General features: G+C 49.2%; 1 pseudogene; it reads right to left on the reverse strand.

Moving 5' to 3' along the window:
- Positions 1–23,436: 23,436 nt before the first annotated feature.
- On the reverse strand, positions 23,437–23,554 carry LOC135051498 (5S ribosomal RNA; annotated as a pseudogene).
- Between the last annotated feature and the right edge of the window lie 922 nt (positions 23,555–24,476).

Genomic DNA, 24,476 nt, shown 5'->3' on the forward strand with positions numbered 1-24,476 from the left:
AGTGCCGACACAGAGGTAGCCACAGCCGTGAACTACCGCACTGTACTGTGTCTGCTGCTAATATATAGACTGGTTGATAAAGAGATAGTATACTCGTAACTAGTATGTATGTATAAAGAAAGAAAAAAAAACCACGGTTAGGTGGTATATACAATTATGGACGGGCTGCCGAGTGCCGACACAGAGGTAGCCACAGCCGTGAACTACCGCACTGTACTGTGTCTGCTGCTAATATATAGACTGGTTGATAAAGAGATAGTATACTCGTAACTAGTATGTATGTATAAAGAAAGAAAAAAAAAACACGGTTAGGTGGTATATACAATTATGGACGGGCTGCCGAGTGCCGACACAGAGGTAGCCACAGCCGTGAACTACCGCACTGTACTGTGTCTGCTGCTAATATATAGACTGGTTGATAAAGAGATAGTATACTCGTAACTAGTATGTATGTATAAAGAAAGAAAAAAAAACCACGGTTAGGTGGTATATACAATTATGGACGGGCTGCCGAGTGCCGACACAGAGGTAGCCACAGCCGTGAACTACCGCACTGTACTGTGTCTGCTGCTAATATAGACTGGTTGATAAAGAGATAGTATACTCGTAACTAGTATGTATGTATAAAGAAAGAAAAAAAAACCACGGTTAGGTGGTATATACAATTATGGACGGGCTGCCGAGTGCCGACACAGAGGTAGCCACAGCCGTGAACTACCGCACTGTACTGTGTCTGCTGCTAATATATAGACTGGTTGATAAAGAGATAGTATACTCGTAACTAGTATGTATGTATAAAGAAAGAAAAAAAAACCACGGTTAGGTGGTATATACAATTATGGACGGGCTGCCGAGTGCCGACACAGAGGTAGCCACAGCCGTGAACTACCGCACTGTACTGTGTCTGCTGCTAATATATAGACTGGTTGATAAAGAGATAGTATACTCGTAACTAGTATGTATGTATAAAGAAAGAAAAAAAAACCACGGTTAGGTGGTATATACAATTATGGACGGGCTGCCGAGTGCCGACACAGAGGTAGCCACAGCCGTGAACTACTGCACTGTACTGTGTCTGCTGCTAATATATAGACTGGTTGATAAAGAGATAGTATACTCGTAACTAGTATGTATGTATAAAGAAAGAAAAAAAAACCACGGTTAGGTGGTATATACAATTATGGACGGGCTGCCGAGTGCCGACACAGAGGTAGCCACAGCCGTGAACTACCGCACTGTACTGTGTCTGCTGCTAATATAGACTGGTTGATAAAGAGATAGTATACTCGTAACTAGTATGTATGTATAAAGAAAGAAAAAAAAACCACGGTTAGGTGGTATATACAATTATGGACGGGCTGCCGAGTGCCGACACAGAGGTAGCCACAGCCGTGAACTACCGCACTGTACTGTGTCTGCTGCTAATATAGACTGGTTGATAAAGAGATAGTATACTACTAATATTATATATACTGGTGGTCAGGTCACTGGTCACTAGTCACACTGGCAGTGGCACTCCTGCAGCAAAAGTGTGCACTGTTTAATTTTAATATAATATTATGTACTCCTGGCTCCTGCTATAACCTATAACTGGCACTGCAGTAGTGCTCCCCAGTCTCCCCCACAATTATAAGCTGTGTGAGCTGAGCAGTCAGACAGATATATAATATATATAGATGATGCAGCACACTGGCCTGAGCCTGAGCAGTGCACACAGATATGGTATGTGACTGACTGAGTCACTGTGTGTATCGCTTTTTTCAGGCAGAGAACGGATATATTAAATAAACTGCACTGTGTGTCTGGTGGTCACTCACTATATAATATATTATGTACTCCTGGCTCCTGCTATAACCTATAACTGGCACTGCAGTAGTGCTCCCCAGTCTCCCCCACAATTATAAGCTGTGTGAGCTGAGCAGTCAGACAGATATATATAATATTATATATAGATAATAGATGATGCAGCACACTGGCCTGAGCCTGAGCAGTGCACACAGATATGGTATGTGACTGAGTCACTGTGTGCTGTGTATCGCTTTTTTCAGGCAGAGAACGGATTATAAATAAAACTGGTGGTCACTATCAGCAAAACTCTGCACTGTACTGAGTACTCCTAATGCTCCCCAAAATTAGTAAATCAAGTGTCTCTCTAATCTATTCTAAACGGAGAGGACGCCAGCCACGTCCTCTCCCTATCAATCTCAATGCACGTGTGAAAATGGCGGCGACGCGCGGCTCCTTATATAGAATCCGAGTCTCGCGATAGAATCCGAGCCTCGCGAGAATCCGACAGCGTCATGATGACGTTCGGGCGCGCTCGGGTTAACCGAGCAAGGCGGGAAGATCCGAGTCGCTCGGACCCGTGAAAAAAAACATGAAGTTCTGGCGGGTTCGGATTCAGAGAAACCGAACCCGCTCATCTCTAAATAAAATGACTGAAAAGTTTTCAGAAAACGACCCTGTATCAGTGTGGAGAGGTGTGCAAGCTTATACCAATTATAGGAAGATGTCTACCCACTTTGTTTTGAGCCAGGATTTGGCTGATGAGCTAATTATTTTCTATTGTAGGTTTGAAAACTTTGATTCCACCATGGTTACCACCTTGAATAACACTGATCACTTAACGGATCCATCTGTTATCTCCCTCACCTTGTTTTATGGGTATTTCACCTGCATAAAGGGTGGGTGAGGAGGAAGTGGCTAAACTGTTCGGGGTGCTGAGCTCCAAGAAAGCACCTCGGGTATCACCATTATGCCTTAAGACCTGTGCTGAACAGCTGGCCCCTGTATTAGCGAAGATCTTTAATAGATCTTTGGAATTGTGCGTAGTCTTTCTAGCCTGAAGTGTTCTACGATTATCCCAGTGCTAAAGAAAATCCACTATTTTGGGTTTAAATGATTACAGACCAGTTGCGCTGACATCTATGATCATGAAAACATTTGAACCTTTGATGTTGACCTATCTGAAGGACACTGCAGGACCCCTCCTGGATCCCATGCAGTTTGCTTATCATGCTAATAGATCGGTGGACGATGCTGTTAATATGGGGCTGCATTACATTCTTCAACAACTAAATTTGCTAGTTACATATGCAAGGGTTCTGTTTGTGGACTTCAGCTTGGCATTGACACAATCCTTCCACGTTTGCTGTACTGTAAATTAGTAAGTTTAGTGGTTCCGGCAGCAACCTGCCACTGGATTGTAAATTTTCTGAAGGATAGGAGACAGCAGGTGAGATTGGAAGTTTACGTCTAGTGTTCGGACAATGAGTGTAGGGGGCTCCCCATTGATGTATACTTTCCCCTTTGCTTTTCTCTCTATACACAAACAATTGCACCTCTAGTGACTCATCTGAGAAGCTCCTGAAATTTGCGGATGATGGGCCTAATTCTGATTTGATCGCAGCAGGAAATTTGTTAGCAGTTGGGCAAAACCATGTGCACTGCAGGGGAGATGGATATAACATGTGCAGAGAGAGTTAGATTTGGGTGGGGTGTTTTCAAACTGAAATCTAAATTGCAGTGTAAAAATAAAGCAGCCAGTATTTAACCTGCACAGAAACAAAATAACCCACCCAAATCTAACTCTCTCTGCAAATGTTATATCTGCCCCCCCCCCCCCCCCCTGCAGTGCACATGGTTTTGCCCAATTGCTAACAAACTTGCTGCTGCGATCAACTCAGAATTACCCCCGATATCTTGGTCATTGGTCTCATCAGGCATGGTGGGGAGTCTGCATTCAGAATGGAGGTTGAACGGTTGGCTTTGTGGTATAGTCAGAATAAACTTGGAGTTAAATCCCCTAGAAATGGTGGAAATGGCAGTGGATTTTAGTAGGCATCCTCCTGTTGTGTCTCCGATCACTATCAATGATTGTGCTGTGTCTGTGGCAGACTCTTGCAGGTTTCTGGGGTCTGTGATCTCCAGCGACTTGAAGTGGGGTCCCAACACAGACACGATTGTTAAGAAAGCTCAGCAAAGGTTCTACTTCTTGCGTTAGCTCAGAAAGTTTAATTTGCTGAAGGAGTTATTGATTCTCTTCTACTCGGCATTTATTCAGTCAGTCCATTGTTCTTCGATCAGTGTGTGGTTTGGATAGATCACAAAACAGGCTAAGCATAGACTTCAAAGGATAATAAGGTCTGCGGAAAGAATTATAGGTGTTGCTTTTCCCTCTGTTCAGGAATTATGCTCGGCAAGAGCAGGAAGGCGGGCAAGCAATATTGTGGTGGATTCAGCGCATTTAGGTTATGTGCTATTTCAGTTACTTCCATCTGGTAGGCGCTATAGATCATGCCGAGTTAAAACTTCTAGGCATTCACTGTTTTGTTCCCACAAGCAGTTGCTTTGTTAAATAGTCCAATTGAGAATTAAGGATATTTCCTATAATTATTTATAACTCTGATTGGTGGGAGTATTGATTGTTTGTGGATTGTATGTTGTATTAATGGTTGTTTTCTGCAGCAGGGTACATAGGGTTTCACAGGGAAACATCGGGGTGTAGAGTGGATCTGGATCCAGAGGCACCAACAGGCAAAGCTTTAGCTGTCCCAGGATGCATAAGGGCCTCCTCTATAACCCCGCCTCCAGGCACTGTGAGCTCAGTTTTCAAGTTGGTGCCTGCAGCAGCAGGATCACTAAACAGGAGTGCTGCGCTGGCAGCCCTGAAAGCTTTTAATTTTTTACATAAATCTGACTTTTTTCCTCTGGCACTGCAAGTCAGATTGACTTCTGTATTGCAGCTCCATCACCTCCCAGTGGCGCCGCATACTCCCACTGGCCTGGTTCCTGGGTACTTGCGGCGGAGACGCCCGTGGATGAAGACACAGTCCTGGACCGTCCTCCAGTATCGCGTGGTTGCTACCGAGAGGAAGGTAAGAGGGTCTCCTTGCGGGACCCGCGTATAATTCACGTTCAGTCCGTGGCCTAGGGAGACAGGCCGCGGTGCTGGTGTGGACACTGTCATTGGGCAGGGACCCCACTAGACCACCAGGGCAATAGGAGCACAGGTCGGGTGTACTAACACTCCATTTAATAAGGCTCCATAGTACCTGGGTTGGAAGACCAGTATAGGGGAGGCGGCGCTTGACCTGTAGCCCCTCCCCTGGCCCTGAGCATATTTCCCGCCCTGGAGCTGCATCACTATCCCTCATTCTCTCACAGAGACGCTGGGTGCCATCTTACAAGCATAGCAGCAGGTCTCCGGGATTGCTGGGCAAGGTCTCCCATGTAAAGCCACCTGTACACAGCGCCGTGCATTTACATTACACTTAAGTATCCTGCCTGTCTGTGAGCCATGTCAGTTGAAAAATTGTGTACATATTGCAGATTATATTGTACGAGTAGTCTGCTAAATCCTCCGGTCCTTGGACCATGCGGTGATATACTAGTCCAGTGCAGCTTTATTGTGATATAAATTCTGCTTTGCATGTGACTGTGTGTGCCTGTACTGCTGTGTGGTTTCACTTTCAGTGTTTCCCAGCTATAACTATCACTATATTCTATACCCTGGGCTAGGTGCATCTGGGTGAAGTAATATAGTTGTACACAGTGTTTATCCATATATAAGTATATGGATTATAGTCACGCTATACCTTATCTGTTTATTCCATAGATCATTGTTATTTGTCTGGCAAGATATCATACTGTGTAAGTTCAATTGTTTACATTGTGCAATGTCTAACAAAAAGGGCAGCAAATCAGCGGAAGCTCCAGCAACATGCAGAGCATGCTCCGTGGATTTATCAGAGGAGGAATTATTACATGACGGTCTCTGTACTGCTTGTCATGTGCCTCCCAGTCAGTCCACAGCCCCTGCACCTAGTTAGGAGCCACCATGGGCAGCATTTACTGCCCGACTAGGCACTTTGGTGGAACGCCTTGCGGCCCCTATGGGGTCACCTGTAGCATTACCCCCACAAATTGTCCCCATGGTAAATTCGCCTTGGCCAGAAAATTTGTCTAACCAACTGCAACAACTAAATCAGTCTCTGGTTAGATAGAAAATTGCCTCGGGCCACACACATGTCCCTGGTTCATCTAAGCAGGCTGCTTCCTCCTCTTAGTCTACAACCCTCTCTGAGGTCTCCTCTGATGAGGAGGGGGAGCATTCGGTCCTGTCTGACACTGACTCCTGTGTTGCAGACAAGGACGCTCCCTTAATGGAAGATGTCCCTGCCCTGATAATTGCTATTAAGCATATTCTCAAAATCACTGATGAGGATTCCACTACAGCGACAAAGAAATCTGACAAGTTTAAACAGCAGAAAGCGGTTAAAACTGTTTTACCCCATTCTGATAATTTAGTGGACATCAGACAGGATCCCTGGTCTAACCCAGGGCAGAAATTCCCTGTCCCAAAAAGGGCTTTGGCTCGTTATCCTCTCCCTGCAGAGCTATGTACAGTACCAAATGGGAGACTCCACCGCCGGTAGACTCTCATGTCAACTGCCTCGTTGTGCCATCCACTCTGCCTGTAACCACTGTCACCTCACTGAAGGAACCGACAGATAAGCTCGTTACAGGAGCTGTTCATAGACCCACTAGAGCTGCCTCTTGGGCCGCAAAAGGTATTGAGGCGTGGGTTCAGGCACTAGAGGAGGAGCTACCTGAGGATATCTCTGACAATGCCAGACAATACCTGTCTTATATTACTACCGCTTCTTATTATATGCAAGAAGTGTCCTCTGAGGTGGGAGTGTTGGCGGCCAAGGTGTCGGCTACGTCTGTCATGGCACACCACATTCTGTGGTTGAGGTCGTGGAAAGTGGACCTGGACTCCAAGAAGACATTAGAAGTCTTCCCTTTCACTGGGAACATTTTGTTCGGGGAAGACCTAAATAAACTTGTGTCTGAATTGGCAGCTGCTAAGAAGGCTTTTTTCCCCACATCTAACCCTTCTCAGAAGGCGAAAAGCACCACTTGTCGTTCCTTTCAACCTCAAGATAAAACGAAAGGTCAATCATACCCTAGACAGTCTCGCGTTTCCAAACCATCCAAGCCCAAGGCGAAAACAGTCCTAAGCAGCCCATCAGCCAGCTGCAAAACAAGCCAACACTACTACATGATGGGGCGTGCTTCCCCCTGGGGGACCCCAGGGTGGGAGGCCGACTTCTACAGTTCACACAGGTCTGTCTCTCGACCACTTCAGACCCTTGGGCATTGGAAGTTGTCTCTCACGGGTATGCTATCTCATTCAAGAGATGGCCCCCTCACCAGTTCTGCTCAACAGCGCTCCCGTCAGACCCGTTGAAAGCGCAAGCTTTACAAACGGTTGTAAGCTTCCTCCTGAGTACTGGAGTGGATGTGCCGGTTCCTCAGCTCCAGAGGGGCAGAGGTTATTACTCTACCCTGTTTCTGGTCCCGAAACCCAATGGGTCCTATCTACCTATACTCAACCTCAAATCTTTTAACAAGTTTGTGAGAGTATCCAAGTTTGTTATGTAAGCACTGCGCTCAATACTTCCGGCTATGGAACCCAGAGACTATATGGTATCCCTGGATATACAGGATGCATATCTCTTCGGACTTTTCGGCTAAAGATCGTTCTTTAGATTTGGTTAGGGCTCTCCATGTCTATGTGGACAGGACTGCCTCTATTAGACAGTCTGATGCCCTCTTTGTCCTGTTTGGATTCCACAAATGTGGCTGGTCTGCAAATAAGCAAACTTTGGCCAGATGGATTAGAATGGTGATTGCAAATGCTTACGAGCATGCTGGCCTTCCAGCTCCAGCTTCTATTAAGGCCCATTCTACCCGGTCTGTTGGACCTTTTTGGGTGGCCCGCCGTGGCGCGTCCACAGAACAATTGTGCAAGGCGGCTATGTGGTCCTCAGTGAACATGTTTGTTAGGTTCTATGCCTTTGATACCTTCGCCTCCCAGGATGCTTCCTTCGGACGCCAGATTCTCACATCCGCTGAGGCGTGTCCCCTCCCTTGAGGAACTGCTTTAGGACATCCCGATGTTTCCCTGTGGAAACATGTGTACCCTGCTGCAGAAAAGGAGTGTTGTGATAGACTTACCATTGTTAACACTTTTTCTGCAAAGTACACAGGGTTCCACAGGGCGCCCACCCTGACGCACCTAGCTTCTATGGGTTTGTATGGCATTAATCGCTGGTCCTTTCTCCTATCGTGAGAATGTGTTCTTATGTAACTAACATCTGCCTTTTCTCTTGCCTGCTTCCTGCATTGGACTGGTTAACAAAACTTAGCTCACAGTGCCTGGAGGCGAGGTTATAGAGGAGGCCCCTATGCATCCTGGGACAGCTAAAGCTTTGCCTGTTGGTGCCTCTGGATCCAGATCTGCTCTACACCCCGATGTTTCCCTATGGAACCCTGTGTACTTCGCAGAAAGAGTGTTAACAATGGTAAGTCTACCATAACACTCCTTTTTTAAGGAGATGTGAGTAACCAGGAAAAATTGCTTGTATGTTTGTATACTTGGTCAATAAAACTGATTCTGATACTAATTAATCCACTTGTGCTCAATCATGGCTATCCTTAAAACCTGGACCATTGGGTGCGGTATAGAAGATCTACAGTATCAAGGTAGACAGTCATTTGGTCAACCCCACATAAGGGGTAATTCAGATCTAAATTTAGCACATCTATGATCATTTACTCAGACATGCGTGGGGACGTACAGCACAGGGCTAGTCTGCTTCGCATGTCAGGCCCTACCCCTTTAACCCCCCCTCCCCCGCAAGGGTGCAAAAGCATCGCTACTCGCCGCCTCACGTGTTCAGCGGCTGCTGGTGATGTCACGCAGCCACTGTGGCCCACCGCCGCAACGGTCCGGACACGCCTCCGTTGTCCGGACCGCGCCCCACCAACGGCGTTCTAACGCCATTGGCACGCCCCCTCCCACCCCGCGACCGCCTCTGCGTGTCAATCAGGCAGAGGCAATCGCAGCCCTGAGATGCCTTTAGCCACATAGAGATTCGGACTGCGACCGTTCCCGCTGCAGCAATCTAGTCAGAATTAGGCCCATAGTCAACATGCATTAGGTCAACAGGATCAAAAGGTCGACAGGTAAAAGGTAGACAGTGGGTATGGATGACAGGGTTAAAAGGCTGACATGACAACGGTCGACACAAATGGTCGACACAAAATGTTTAAAGATTTATTTTGTCATTTTGTATGCTTCATCATATGTGACCACAATCAGTGGAAATGTGTTCCTTCACAGGCTTGCTTCCCTCGTCACGTTTCAGGCTATTCCCAGTCATAGTCCACATGGATAGTAAATCAAGCAAAAGTCTGGAAAACATGCAGAAAGCCTATTGACTTTAATACATGTTGACCTTAATCTGTTAACCTTTTGTACCTGTCAACCTAACGCATGTAAACCATATGGATATTGGACCATTAGGGTGCCTTGGAGACTGAGGGGGACATTTATCAAGGCTTGGAGAAAGATAAAAGGGAGAGAGATTAAGGGGATCATTCTGACCAGATCGCACGCTGACGTTCATCGCAGCGCAGCGATCAGGTCAGAAGTGCGCATGCACCGGCTGTCATTGCCTAGCGATCGCCTGTGTCTGATTGATGACAGGCAGAGGCAGTCGCTGGGCGGGAGGGGGCGGCACGGCGGTGCTTGGCCAACGTTTTGTGGGCGCGCTCTGGCCAATGCAGTCGTGGCCAGACCGCGTGGGGAGCGGGCCGCAGCGGCTGCGTGACGTCACACGCAGCCTCTGCGACCCGGGCAGCGATGAGTAGCTCCCGGCTAGCATGCAAAAGCTGCGCTGGACAGGAGCTACTCCTGAAGTGCAAAAGCATCGCTGTGTGATGCTTTTAGATTTCTGCAAGGGGGAGGGGGCGAGCCTAACATGCGGGGCGGACTAGCCCTGTGCTAGGGGTCCCCCCGCATGTCGGTGTGCCTGATCGTAGCTGCAGGACTACGATCAGGTCTGAATTAGGTCCAAAGTACCAACCAATTAGCTACTGTTATATTTCATACTTGCCTGTACATTTACAGCTAGAAGCTGCATAGAACTAAAGAAGTGAATTAATCAATAGCATAGTGGGCCTGAATCAGAAGTGCAGACAATTCATGCACAGTTGTGATTACTCACACATTCGCAGGTGCAAAAATCTGCGACTGCCAGTTTATGCATTCCTCTTGTGTACTTCCCTGCTGTGGACTGAGCAAACCCTGTGACGCCCACTTTTCTTATCTGAGAAATGTTCTAGTACGCTGCTGGTACCATCGAGTCTGTGAGCAGCCCCTGTCTGGCGCAAAGTCTTTGTAACTTTAAGATATGGCCACTGTGGCTGCCGTACTGCAAACGTGATCGCAGCCACATGCCGAAACGCGCTGATGGTAGTCCCATAACATCTCCTCTCACCCTGAACCTCCCTTGGATCACAGAAGCCTTTTAAGTAATAGCAATGTTTTACATAAATGTGTATGTCATCACACTCTGGGCTTAATCCAGACCTGATCACAGCAGCAAAATTGTTCTCTAATGGGCAAAACCATGTGCACTGCAGGGGAGGCAGATATAACGAGTGTAGCATGAATGGCCTGCGCTTGGGATCCCGGTGGCAAGCATACCGGCACTGGGATCCTGACCGCCGGAATGCTGGCAGCGGTGCGAGCCCAAAAGAGATCCTTGCGGGCTCGCTGCGCTCACCACGCTGCGGGCACGGTGGTGCGCTATGCTATTTATTCTCCCTCCAGAGGTGACGTGGACACCCCAAGAGGGAGATTAGTTGTCAGTATACCAGCAGTCGGGATTACGGCGCCGGTATGCTGAGCGCCGGGATCCCGACAGGCAGTATATCAAGTGCCATAACGTGCAGAGAGAGTTAGATTTAGGTGGGTTATATTGTTTCTGTGCAGGGTAAATACTGGCTGCTTTATTTTTACACTGCAATTTAGATTTCAGTTTAAACACACCCCACCCAAATCTAACATGTTACAGCTGCTCCACCTGCAGTGCACATGGTTTTGCCCATTAAAGAATAATTTTGCTGTTACGATCAGGTCTGAATTAGGGGGCTAATTCAGTAAGGATAGCAAATTCTGCTAATCAGCAGAATTTGCTATCCTTTTGCTCGCATGCTGGGGGCCGCCCAGCATACTGACCGGCGCCCCCCCCCTCCCTTTGGAGTCCTGGCGCCATTTTACCTGGCGCAGTAGCTGCGTGTGACGTCACGCAGCCACCGCGACCATGCCCCCGACGTGCCTCCGCTCGTCCGCCTCTGTTCGGGTAGCCCCGCCCCCGCAACGCTCCGTCTCCTCCCTGGAAATGGAGCGTTGCCGCTCCCCCCGCCCCGCGACCGCCTCTGCCAGATTGCCAGACAGAGGCCCATCGCAAAAATTCGGGGGCCCACCGCAAAAATTCCGGTTGGATCGCGACCTGAATTAGTCCCTTGGTCCTCTGTTTTACACATGTGATTAGTAAGGATTTCTTCTAGGCTGCGCATGCACAGTATGACTGTTACTCTCAACGTCCGTTCTATCAGTGGTGTCCTCCTCTGAGTCAGGCCCAGTGTTAGTGGTAGTACTGTAGTCTTCTGTAGAAGTAGTGAGTTGTGAAAGATCATGAGTCATTATTATGAACAATTCAGTGTTTATTTTATGGCCACCCACTTTACTTTGCACCAAGAAACCTTGCAAGTCACGTGGTGAACATCTTAGTAATAAATACTATGTTTTGGTACACATATTGGCCTAATTATTAAAACAACTATGACGTGTTCCTTCAAGGTGCTACTCTACAAAAGCTTGCTGTGGTTTACCAATAAGGAACCACCTAATTCCACAAGCAAACAATAAAGAATAATAATAAGTCTGTAATACAAATCAGACACCAATGCATATCCAAAGACTTTCTTTAATTCCATAAATCTCTTTCACGCCAATGATCCAATAGAGCATACAAAATGAAAAGAAGCACATACTGTAATAGTGTATATTTTAGTGCTGTGTGCAAGAAACGGCGTTGGTGCCCCCCCTTATGTAAAACATGGGCAGTGCGTGCCATAGGCGCGCTTCAAAAATATGTGGTTTCATGGGGAAGGGGTGTTGAGACAAAATAATACCAATTCATATTACGGTGCACAGTAGTCTACATTATTCAAATTACGCCGAAAGTAGCGCCACTACACCAGGTAGAGCCCCTTTTACACATTACAGCAGGTAGAGTTCCCTTTTTAAACATTACGGCAGACAGAGTCTCCTTTTTACACATTACGGCAGACAGCGTCTACCTTTTACACAAAATGGCAGAGTCCCCCTTTTTACACATAATGGCAGACAGTCCCCCTTTTTAAACATTACGGCAGGCAGAATCCCCTTTTTACACAATATGGCAGACAGCATCCCCTTTTTACACATTACGGCAGACAGCGTCCCCTTTTTACACATTACAGCAGAGTCCCCCATTTTACACCTTACGGGAGACAGTCCCCTTTTTACACATTACGGCAGACAGAGTCCACCTTTTACACATTAAAACAGGCATATGCGTTGTCTGCCACCTAGTTTAGTTATGGCCCTGGATAAATAGACAGATAGGTAGATAGATAGATAGATAGATAGATAGATAGATAGATAGATAGATAGATAGATAGATAGATCGATCGATAGACGATAGATACTTACTCTCTCCCACTGGCTCAGGCAGTCAGGCTCCTCGGTGCAGCTGCTGGCAGATCCCGGGCAGGGAAGGAAGAGGAGGGAGGGGGTCTTGGTGGTGGTGCCGTTGCAGCTGTCCCTCTTCTTCCACATAGGCTGGCCGCCGCCGCTGTGAATGCTGGGATGAGGGAAGCGCATCCCAGCGTTCACAGCGGTGGCGGCCAGCCTATGTGGAAGGAGAGGGACAGCTGCAGCAGCGCTGTCACCAATTACAGTGCGCTGCTGCAGCTCCTGAGTCCCCCTCCCTCACTTCAATCCTTCTCCCCTGCCTCCGGAGCTGCTGCTCCTCTCCTCGCACACACAGGCGGCTTGTAATGAGTCAGTTTGACTCATAACAATCCTGCTGCAACGAGGATGCAGCCAGTTGCGCCCTCAGGGTGACTGCGCTGTGTGCCAGGCACACCTGGCACTGGCACACACATAGTTACAGCCCTGACATTCTGCACCAGAGTCTGCTTCAGATATGGCTGGAGGTGCGGCATATGCTGCAAAGTTTGATACAGATCGGCAGCAGACTATCAGTGATCGACAGTCTGCTGCTCTTTGGGGGTGGGGAGGGGGCAGCGATGGCCTCTGTTTCCCAAAATGGAGGCGTGTAACAGCCATTGTGGAGGAGTGCAGCGGACGGCTTGCACAACCACATGGATCATGCAGCTGGGCAATGGTGTGACAGATGATCCAATGCTGCGTCCTAGGACACAGCTCATATCACTAATGCAAGCAGGTGGCGTGACCCCTCCTGCTGTATTACCATATTAGTGCTTTCACTGCTGCTTCCGTGTAAGCAGCACTGATAGCAGCTACGGTACAAACAGGGTCCCTGTTCTCATTATTATTATTATTATTATTACATTTTATTTATAGGGCGCCACAAGTGTTTAGCAGCGCCGTACAAAGGACAGTACAGGGAGACAAAACTTAGCATAACAGTAAATAAATAACAAAAATGGAGTGCAGGTAACAAAGAGCAACACAATTCTCAAAACATAATATAGCTTAGATGTAAGTAGCGAAGGAGTAATCATTGTACTACTTGGGGCTGGCGGCCATAGATAGAGATGAGCCTTTACCAGCAGGAGAGAAAGCAGGTAAAGATGGTCGCTGAGTGAAATGTGTCAAGAAGAGGGTTTAGACAAGAGGAAAGAGGGCCCTGCTCTGAAGAGCTAACAATCTAGTGGGGAGGGGCAACAGACAGATGACATGAGGTGCAAAAAGGTAGAAGCCTGATGGTGGTATGCGAGCAAAGCAGAGATGTCCAAGGCATGGGGCAGGGGGATGGAGGAGCAGCCTAAGGACTAGGTTATGCATTGGAGGGGTACGCTTTGATGAATAGGTGGGTTTTCAATGCCCGTTTGAAGCTTTGCAAGGTCGGGGAGAGTCTAATGGAGCGGGGGAGCGCATTCCACTGAAGGGGTGCAGCACGGGCAAAATCCTGAACTCGTGCATGGGAAGCAGTGACCAAGGCAGAGGAGAGGCGACGGTCATCAGCCGACCGTAGTGGGCGGGAGGGAGTATGAAGGGAGAGGAGGTTGGAGATGTAGGGAGCAGTGGAATTAGAGATGGCCTTGTATGTGAGGGTGAGGAGTTTGAAGAGGATTCTGTAGGGTAATGGGAGCCAGTGTAGATTTTGTTGAAGGGGAGTGGCAGAAGTGGAGCGGCGGGAGAGGAAGATGAGCCTAGCTGCAGAGTTGAGGACAGATTGAGGGCATCAAGATAAAAGATGACCCATGCAAGTGTAAAAGGTGGTTCTTGCATTAATGGATCACACCTGACGGGCTTGTAGAAAGTTCCAGTGACCTGTCCATCTAGTATGTCTCTTTCTGTTTTCTATTGAAAAGAATAGCCCAGTGTTTACATGTATGACCTTTCAACATCTTCATCTCATTCATTATGAGAAAAAAATATTTTAACCAACTTATTATACAAACTTCCTTTGTCCATTGCAAACCTCCTACATGAACCACAATAGTCTTTGTTATAGAAGAGGGTTATACAGATGTTACATTACTCGGATAAGGTCTATCACAAAATAGGTCAAGTAAACAGAGACTGGGCCGGCTGTAATTATGGACGTCTTAAGTGTGAGAGGGTGCGCCTGCGGTGCGTGTGGTGCCTGCTGCCATGCAGGCGTAGACTCTGTACTCACCAGGTGCCGCTCTCTCTCACCTTCAGGTACCGGAACCTTCAACGGACCTGGAAATCTTCAGTCGGATCCGGACACGGCGATTCCCTCTCGGAGCTGACCGACGACCGAGCTGAGGAGAGAATAATATACCTTAAGGGGGGTATCGACCCTTCTTCCTCTGGAACAGGGGATACCCCAGGGGTGACCGCGACCTTCACTGGTTGGGTGAATGGTCATCACCGGCACAAAGCCTCAGCCACCCAGATTTCACACACTCGCGCTTTCGCACGTAGTGTGATGAAAAGGATTCTCACGTCCGTGAGCAATCCCGACTCCGGCGCTCGGGGACAGACAAGGGACAAACGTACACGGATGCTACTCACCGTCACAAGTCTTGCACTCCGATCTTCTCCACTTACAGGTCCCTGTAAGGAGGCAAAGAGAAACAGCCGTGCAGGGCCTAACTCTACCCTAGTGTCACACCCTATACTAAATACAACGGCAGAGCCCTCAAACTAGCTCTGTGGGTGTGGTGCAACAGAACTATGCAAACACAGACAATTTGCCCTGCACGGTAACAACATACATCACAATATCAGAATGCAAGATCACACGGTGTTGTCCCTTTAAATCCCTACCTGCCGCTGGAAGGGGGTGGGTGCCACACGGCCTGCCCACCTAAACACCTCCGGGTGGCCCGAGCCTAGTGCCCAGTGCCACCTTTATTCACCTTGGGGGGGGTACTTACTCGCTGGGCCTAGCGCCCCCTGACTGCGCTCAGGCCGGAGGCCTGACTTCGCCCACGGGCCTAGCGCCCGCCTAACTTGCTGCACGTTGGGTGACCTGGGCCTTGTGCCCAGGGTCACCTTGATACTCCCTAATTGGCCAAAATACACCAGGGCCTAATGCCCTCTATTGCCCACAGGCCTATTGCCTGATTTGCCCCTCCGGCCTAATGCCCGCCTAACTGGTGCCGCAGGGGTAGGGTGGCTTGGGCCTAATGCCCAAACCACCTAATCAAATATTGGGGCCCCAAACTCCTAGCTGCGCCACAGGCCTAGTGCCTGAATTGTGCCCTCGGGCCTAATGCCCGTCCCTGGTGGTCGAGGGAGGAAGAGGGGAGGGGATGAAGGTTGCCTCACCGAGGCCTCACCTGCTCCATGGATCTTAGGCCGCTGACCCGTCCTGGCCAGCGGCGCCGCCTCCGCTGCTCCGCGTCCAGCCGCCGCTGGACATCTTCTTGCAGGAGCCAGACGTCTTCTGGCCTCTTCAGCGGCCACCGTCTTCTTCTCCAGGACCCGGCTCCTTTCTTCTTCGCGCTCTTCCGCGCGCGCGCGGCGTCCCTCTGATCTTCGCCGCTCTTCGGCGCAGCCTCCTCCCCGAACGGCTCCCGCCCGGCGTCTGACGTCAAATGCCGGGGGCGGGGCCTATGACGCGGCGAGCGCCGATTGGCTCGCCGCGCCCCTCTCCGATCGGCTGCCGCTCCGGGAGCCGCGATTGGCTCCCGGAGGGCGCCAAGATTCAAACGCCTCCGCAGCCTCTGGTCCGGTGCAGGGAAAAGGGTAATCCCTGCACCGGACACCCGCCGCCACGCACCCAGCGCTGCCGATGCGCCCGCAGGGCACATCTCCACATTTCCCCCCCCTTTTTCCTTTGTAGTCCCTACAAAGGTCTCCACGACGTCCATTGTCCGCGGGTCAGGGAATTCCAAGGTCCTTCCGGCGAAGGTGCATTCGGGGGCCCAGCCTGGACCAGCTGTGACCCCACATCCTTCCTCCTCCAGCTCCGGGTTCCTCTTACGTCCTGACCTCCATCGGCGGATCCTCTGGGGGAGTGGCATCTCCTCACGGTCGCTCGACGTTGGCCACCAAGGGGAATCTTCCTCCACGGGGACAACAGTCACCCACTCTCGACCTCCTATATCGTCTGTGGCTTCGTCCCTGTCTTCTGGGTGTGGTATCGACCACCACCCAACAGCGGAATCCTCCGGGGCATCCGTTCCCTCCCGGGCAACAGCCACCATATGTCGCATTTCCTCGTGGGGCATCTCCAAAGGTCCTATGTCTTCCTCTGGAACGGGTCCTCCCACGGCATCACAATCCTCTCCCCGTACGTCCGTCCATTTCGGCACTTCCGGCAGGTCTTCTTGCCCCAGGACTATCTCCTCCTCTTCACGGAGGGCATTCAACTGGGGGCACGACTCCACCCGATCCTGCCAGTCACTCTCGTCGGCGCTTCCGATGCCAGAGTCGTCCTCCATCTGTTCTGGGAGGGATTCGTCGGCGGACAGCTCACCGTAGTCCGAGTCCTCCTCCGATATCTGGACTGGGGTATTATTTTCCTCCTCAGCGTACTTCTTCGCTTCCGCTGGCACCTCTGCTTCCTCAGCGTACTCCTTCGCTTCCGCTGGTATCATTACTTCCTCAGCGTACTCCTTTGCTTCCGCTGGCATCTCTTGGTACCCAGGACACTCCTGTCCCGCACGTCCTGGTCGTGGACGGTTCCATCGCGGGGAGCTTCCGGACGTCTCAGTCACTGGGTCTTCACGCTTTTCTTGGCAGCGTGGCCTCTTCACCTCCCAGTCGTCCACCTCCGCCTCATGCGGGAAAGGATCCTTCGTTACTGGGGTCACTTTCTTGGGACAGAGTAGGTCCGCAGCATCTTCCCAGGGGCACTCACTGGCCGCATGTCATGGTCGCCGACACTTCCAACAAGGGAGGGCCACTGCCACCTTCTCCAAGACGGGTTCCTGGTCCACCTCTTTCACTGGGGAATCTTCACCCGTTGGTTCCGGCTCAGAGGAAATGGGCACCTGCGAACTAACTTCAAGCAAGGCCTTCCGCTCCATTTCCCTGGTTTCCTCCTCCCATCTCTGGGCGCGACCATCCGCAATCATCCGGTCTTCATCCCACGGACAATCGGGAAGCGCATGTCCTCTCGCCTCGCAGAGCGCACACACAGGCTCTGCAGCCACCCGGTCCCAAAGCTGCTGACGAGACTCCGTCATCTGCTTCACCGTGGCCTCGTAGTCCGTCCTGTCTTCCGTCCATGGACATTCCAGGAGCCGATGTCGGGGATCCCCACAGCTTTCACACCGGGAATCAACCTCGTCTTCGCTCAACTCTTCGTCCCAAGGACAACTGTTGTGCTCATGCCCGTAGTTTCCGCAGAGCAAACACCAGGACTCCTTCTTCGCTTAGCCCTTCTGACGTCTTCGGCCCGCTTCCTGGACCACCTTCTTTGGGGACGTCTCTTGCCAAGTACACTCGCTGGCAAAGTGACCTGTTTGCCGACATTTCTTGCAGGGCGTCACAGCGGCTTTCTTGCGCACCTTCTCCCGGCGCTCTTCTTTTCCACACTGGACCGACCGCTGCACCATCTTCAGGATGTCTGCCCCAGACACCGTCACCCAGTCGCTCTGGTCCGCACACATCCGGGGGTGAGTCTTCTCCGGAGCCGTCCGCAGGGAGGTCTTCTTGGTGGCGTTCCACATCGTGTCCGTGATCCGGTCTCTTTTATCCTGCCGACTACGCCAAGTGTGAGAGGGTGCGCCTGCGGTGCGTGTGGTGCCTGCTGCCGTGCAGGCGTAGACTCTGTACTCACCAGGCGCCGCTCTCTCTCACCTTCAGGTACCGGAACCTTCAACGGACCTGGAAATCTTCAGTCGGATCCGGACACGGCGATTCCCTCTCGGAGCTGACCGACGACCGAGCTGAGGAGAGAATAATATACCTTAAGGGGGGTATCGACCCTTCTTCCTCTGGAACAGGGGATACCCCAGGGGTGGCCGCGACCTTCACCGGTTGGGTGAATGGTCATCACCGGCACAAAGCCTCAGCCACCCAGATTTCACACACTCGCGCTTTCGCACGTAGTGTGATGAAAAGGATTCTCACATCCGTGAGCAATCCCGACTCCGGCGCTCGGGGACAGACAAGGGACAAACGTACATGGATGCTACTCACCGTCACAAGTCTTGCACTCCGATCTTCTCCACTTACAGGTCCCTGTAAGGAGGCAAAGAGAAACAGCCGTGCAGGGCCTAACTCTACCCTAGTGTCACACCCTATACTAAATACAACGGCAGAGCCCTCAAACTAGCTCTGTGGGTGTGGTGCAACAGAACTATGCAAACACAGACAATTTGCCCTGCACGGTAACAACATACATCACAATATCAGAATGCAAGATCACACGGTGTTGTCCCTTTAAATCCCTACCTGCCGCTGGAAGGAGGTGGGTGCCACACGGCCTGCCCACCTAAACACCTCCGGGTGGCCCGAGCCTAGTGCCCAGTGCCACCTTTATTCACCTTGGGGGGGGTACTTACTCGCTGGGCCTAGCGCCCCCTGACTGCGCTCAGGCCGGAGGCCTGACTTCGCCCACGGGCCTAGCGCCCGCCTAACTTGCTGCACAATGGGTGACCTGGGCCTTGTGCCCAGGGTCACCTTGATACTCCCTAATTGGCCAAAATACACTAGGGCCTAATGCCCTCTATTGCCCACAGGCCTATTGCCTGATTTGCCCCTCGGGCCTAATGCCCGCCTAACTGGTGCCGCAGGGGTAGGGTGGCTTGGGCCTAATGCCCAAACCACCTAATCAAATATTGGGGCCCCAAACTCCTAGCTGCGCCACAGGCCTAGTGCCTGAATTGTGCCCTCGGGCCTAATGCCCGTCCCTGGTGGTCGAGGGAGGAAGAGGGGAGGGGGTGAAGGTTGCCTCACCGAGGCCTCACCTGCTCCATGGATCTTCGGCCGCTGACCCGTCCTGGCCAGCGGCGCCGCCTCCGCTGCTCCGCGTCCAGCCGCCGCTGGACATCTTCTTGCAGGAGCCAGACGTCTTCTGGCCTCTTCAGCGGCCGCCGTCTTCTTCTCCAGGACCCGGCTCCTTTCTTCTTCGCGCTCTTCCGCGCGCGCCCGGCGTCCCTCTGATCTTCGGCGCGGCCTCCTCCCCGAACGGCTCCCGCCCGGCGTCTGACGTCAGACGCCGTGGGCGGGGCCTATGACGCGGCGAGCGCCGATTGGCTCGCCGCGCCCCTCTCCGATTGGCTGCCGCTCCGGGAGCCGCGATTGGCTCCCGGAGGGCGCCAAGATTCAAACGCCTCCGCAGCCTCTGGTCCGGTGCAGGGAAAAGGGTAATCCCTGCACCAGACACCCGCCGCCACGCACCCAGCGCTGCCGATGCGCCCGCAGGGCACATCTCCACATAAGTAAAAATTGTGGCTGAGCCTCTTAGCATGAGAGAAATAAAAATGTGTCTTTTTTTTTCACTGGATGATTTCCAAAAGCCTAATTAGGACAATTAAATGCATGCTGTGTACATCTTTCAATACACTACTTTACGTATAGATAATAATAATTGATTAAAAGTAATTGCTGACACAATCATTAAAATTGGCTTTGAAAGAGGACATATTTTTTCAGCCCATCTGTACAATATATTTTTACAGATGATGCAAAAATTTGTATGAGGCCGGACGTGTGTAGACCTAGTAGACAAATCCAATCCACTCTAAGCGGGCATGTGTTATTTATAACGTGGGACAATGTGCAATATAGTAATGCTTTCCATCACCCCAACTTTGTCTCCAAACAATGACAAAGCGATGGGATGCAGTAATGCATATTTTGAGGTCAAACTTCTGAAAAATGCAGTTTTCTGAGGTTTAGCCTCTTACCACAAATGCACCAAGCTCCAGAATGGGAAACATTCCAGGGCTTGGCTGCGTCTATGGGGTGTTCATGAGGTATATTTACTAAGGTCCCGATTTTGTCCGAGTTTTTTTTTTTTCTAAGTGTCATCTCGGGAATTTACTAAACTGAAATTTCGGCAGTGTTGGGGCTATTCATGTTGTTTTTGTTTTTCCCGGCAGAGTTCACAAATACGAAGGAATAGACCATCGGTTACACATGGCTGTTTAGGTATACAACAAGGTAATCTACCAAGCTTTCGTATTTGTAATGTCGTCCGTGTAAGGGCAATTGCGGCCGTGAAAAAATGTGAATCGTTAAAAAAAAAAAACGCTGGAAAAAAATAGACCTGCTTTTGGCTGGCGTGTTTACATGTGTTTCTACTTCAACATTAATCACACCTTAATTTTAGAGCCTTTAAAAGGGGCCTAAGCACATTATTCACATCACTCACTCTGAAATGGCTGCTGGCCTGTGTTAGCAGTGAAGTATTGTGTGCTGTGGGATTCCTGAGACTGCTCCATCAGTCTGGAAGAAACCAGGGGCATGAACCTGAACATGGTCAGCAGGTTGTACAGGTGCCATGGAGGCTGCACAGGCCTAGTTTTTTTAGGGGGTGTTTAAACGTAAACGCATTGGCCGATGACCAGGTCATACAGATGTTCCTGCTAAATAGAAACAACATTTTCCGTCTATATGACCTTGTCAAACTGGACCTAGACCCTGAGACAGAACGCTCTCGCTCTGTCTCAGGCCTGCACAAACTCCTGGCTGTGCTGCACTTTCTGGCTACTGGCAGCTTTCAGGCTGTGTGTGGCAATGTCTTTGGGATCTCATAGCCCACCTTTTCTAAATACTTAAATCAGATGATGTATACCATACATGCTCATCTATGCCAAAGTAGTTTAAGCGGAATGTTTCATTACACAGTGTTGTTGTTAGTTGTACTCATCTCACTCTCCTCATTTGTTCCAATGTACACACAGGTGTTGGATGCATTGCAACCCCACATAGATGCCTCTATCTGCTTCCCTACCCAGGCATCTCAGTGGCATGCAGTCAGGGTAGCTTTCTATGGCCTTGCTGGCATGCCCAATGTGCTGGGTGCCATAGATTGCACACACGTTCAGCTGAGACCACCTAGGGGCAGGCAGTATATTTATACTAATTGTCATCTGGACCACTCTACTAATGTTTAGGTGGTTTGTGATGCAAAACTAAAAATAATGAGTGTTGTTGCTGGTTACCCTGGCGGCTGCCATGACTCCTTCATCCTCAGTCAGTCATCCCTCTTTGATAAATTTGAGGCCTGACAAATGCCCGATGGATGGCTGCTGGGTATGTTACTAGATATGTGTTTAAATGTATATGCTAAAAAAATGCCCAATATGTCAGCAATGTGTTGTTGAATACCTTCTTTAAGGCACCCATAATTTTACTGCGATTGACATAAACACTTCTTTAAGCTAGCCACTAAAATAACGACACGGACACGTTAGCTGTAGTTAAAAGGCCAGACGATATTTATTGATCGCTGACCAGTTCTTTAAACTATAATTGTAATTGAATTGATTTTATATTGGAGGATGGCAAAAGGACCAGTCGCTACCAGACACCAGCTCCAGTACGTTGGATGAAATCCAACCACTAAGGAGGGGAGTACCCAAACCCCGCCTCCTTCCTGCATAACCCACATTGTGCAGGCCTCACCACTCTTTTCTCTGGCAAACGTTCGGTTCCCGCAGGGGAACGTCTAAATGTCCAACCGCAAGAGAAGGACACACCTGCCGTCCTTCTAAAGAGTGTGCCCCACAATGACCACTTATGCCCATCTGACCGCTGGTTGGTAGCGACTTCCCGCCAATCTGGCTGTCAAGAGCCCACCGAGAAAGACAAGATGTAGGAAAATAAAAATAAACTTATGGTCAGGGTGGGCGGGAGGGCATTCCAACATGGCAAGAGGAAGCTGAGTCATATGATCATGGCTTATATATTCTTCCAAGACCAACCTCTAACCTTTGATGGACAGCCCTATGATCCTATAGGAAAATACCCAAGAACACACTGATCTGCCTAGCAACTGCTTAGTCATCAACAACCAATCACAAAAAATTGGACTCTTATATGGCTTCAGGCTTATGCAGCCTTCAGCTTCTTTAAACTCTATACTATATATGTCTTGCAGGTGATGGGGGATATGGCTGTTTCTCTTGGCTTCTGACTCCATTGTCCTGTCCTGATTCCCCTGCTGAACACAATTACAATCATGCACACTCGGAATGTGATAGAAAGATGTTTCGGGGTACAGAAATCTAGGTTTTGGTGTCTTGATAAGTCTGGTGGTCGTTGTATAGTCCCTTAAAGGTGACTCAGATTGTGTTCTGCTGCTGTTTTCTTCATAACATGTGTTTGCAACATCTGCCACATGTTGAGGAGGAGGAGGAGGATGAAGGAAACAGTCAGTAAGTAGAGGCATTAGAATCATCTGGCAACACTTGGAGTACAAGAAAAGAAGAAGAAAGAAGTCTCTTGGTTGGTGCACTCTTAGGAAAGAAGGACGTATGTCAGTGTATGAAGTGATAGAAACTTAAAATTTTACTTTTATTTAGAACAATAAAATATAGTCTCCTAACAAGTAGAAATTAAAAATTAGAAAGCACTGATGAATATCAGTATAATTATAAGCGGCAGTGGTGACGGGAATGAATAGCCCATGTGAACAATCCTAAATTGAATTGTTATGCGCAACCTGTGTCGGCTTGTGCTTGTGTGTGCTGTTGGTTATCCTATTGTCCACATTACAGGTATGGATCCAATTATATATTAAAAAAATCATTAGACTCTTATTCCTATCTATACGGTAATACAAAGTTAAAGGGCATGTGGGTTAGCCGCCAATGTTAAGTGTGAAAGATAGTAAAGCAACAGAGTGAATCTGCTGTCAATGTTAGACCAGAGTGTCCCCAATCTCCAGCCTACTACACCAAGTATTCCCAGGTGGTCTCCCGCCTGGTACTGACACGGCCCTATACTGTATAGCTTCCAAGATCGGACGAGATTGGGCACTTACAGTATGGTGTGATAGTAGATCAAGAAAGTGCTGATAGCATCCTCTCCAGAATCATTAATGAGAGTTCATGATAAAATGGAGATACTGAGAGGAATAGAGCGGGATCTGCTGTTGGCATTAGGCAGTAGGGTAGGCCTACCAGTTGGAAAACTGCTGTAGGTAGAATTAATGGATCACCAATGAGAGTCCCTGAAAAGGAATATAAGAGAGGTGTTCCCTGATGTACCTATTGGCGGTGAAGAAACACTCACATGGCCTGGCCTCAGGGCTGGGGTGGGATATTAAAGCTTAATAAAGCTGGTACCAGTAGGAAGAGATTGTTCATATAACAGTTATGTTAAGACACTAGAAAGTTATAACAACTTTGATGAATAGACACTGGGGAATATGGTCCAATTTGGACAGAATTAGACTAGTAATAATTCCCCCTGTAGGGAAGCACTTGTGATTGTGCCAATGATACAGTTATCAAACGTAAAGCAATAAATGATATCACCAGCACTAAATATGTAAAAACCCAAGGCTATGGGGTTACTTCAGTGCCCTCAGAATTGAGTCTTTGCCTGAAATCAGCATAAACAATGATTTGAAACAATATCTGTGTTTTGCCATAGAGAAACAGCACTAAATATATAAACACAAAGCATTATTGTCTCAGTGCACTTGAAATATGTCTGCATCTGGAGTTGAAAAAAGCCAACAGATTCAACAATATTTGTGTGTAGGCACAGAAAAAAAATATTTTTTTTATATCAGCACTTACATGTGGTTGTGGAGGTAGAATTACCATGGTGAGCTCAAATCGGTCATATAATCAAACCTCTTATTGAAAAGGCAGCTATGATACCTTTGTACTGTTTATGGGTATGCAGTGAGCTGAAAAAATGCCCTTTTCACAACTACAAATGCACATATGAAAATAAGGTCCACAGATAGTCATAC

Source organism: Pseudophryne corroboree, chromosome 2 (assembly GCF_028390025.1).
Source record: "Pseudophryne corroboree isolate aPseCor3 chromosome 2, aPseCor3.hap2, whole genome shotgun sequence".
Taxonomy (NCBI): domain Eukaryota; kingdom Metazoa; phylum Chordata; class Amphibia; order Anura; family Myobatrachidae; genus Pseudophryne; species Pseudophryne corroboree.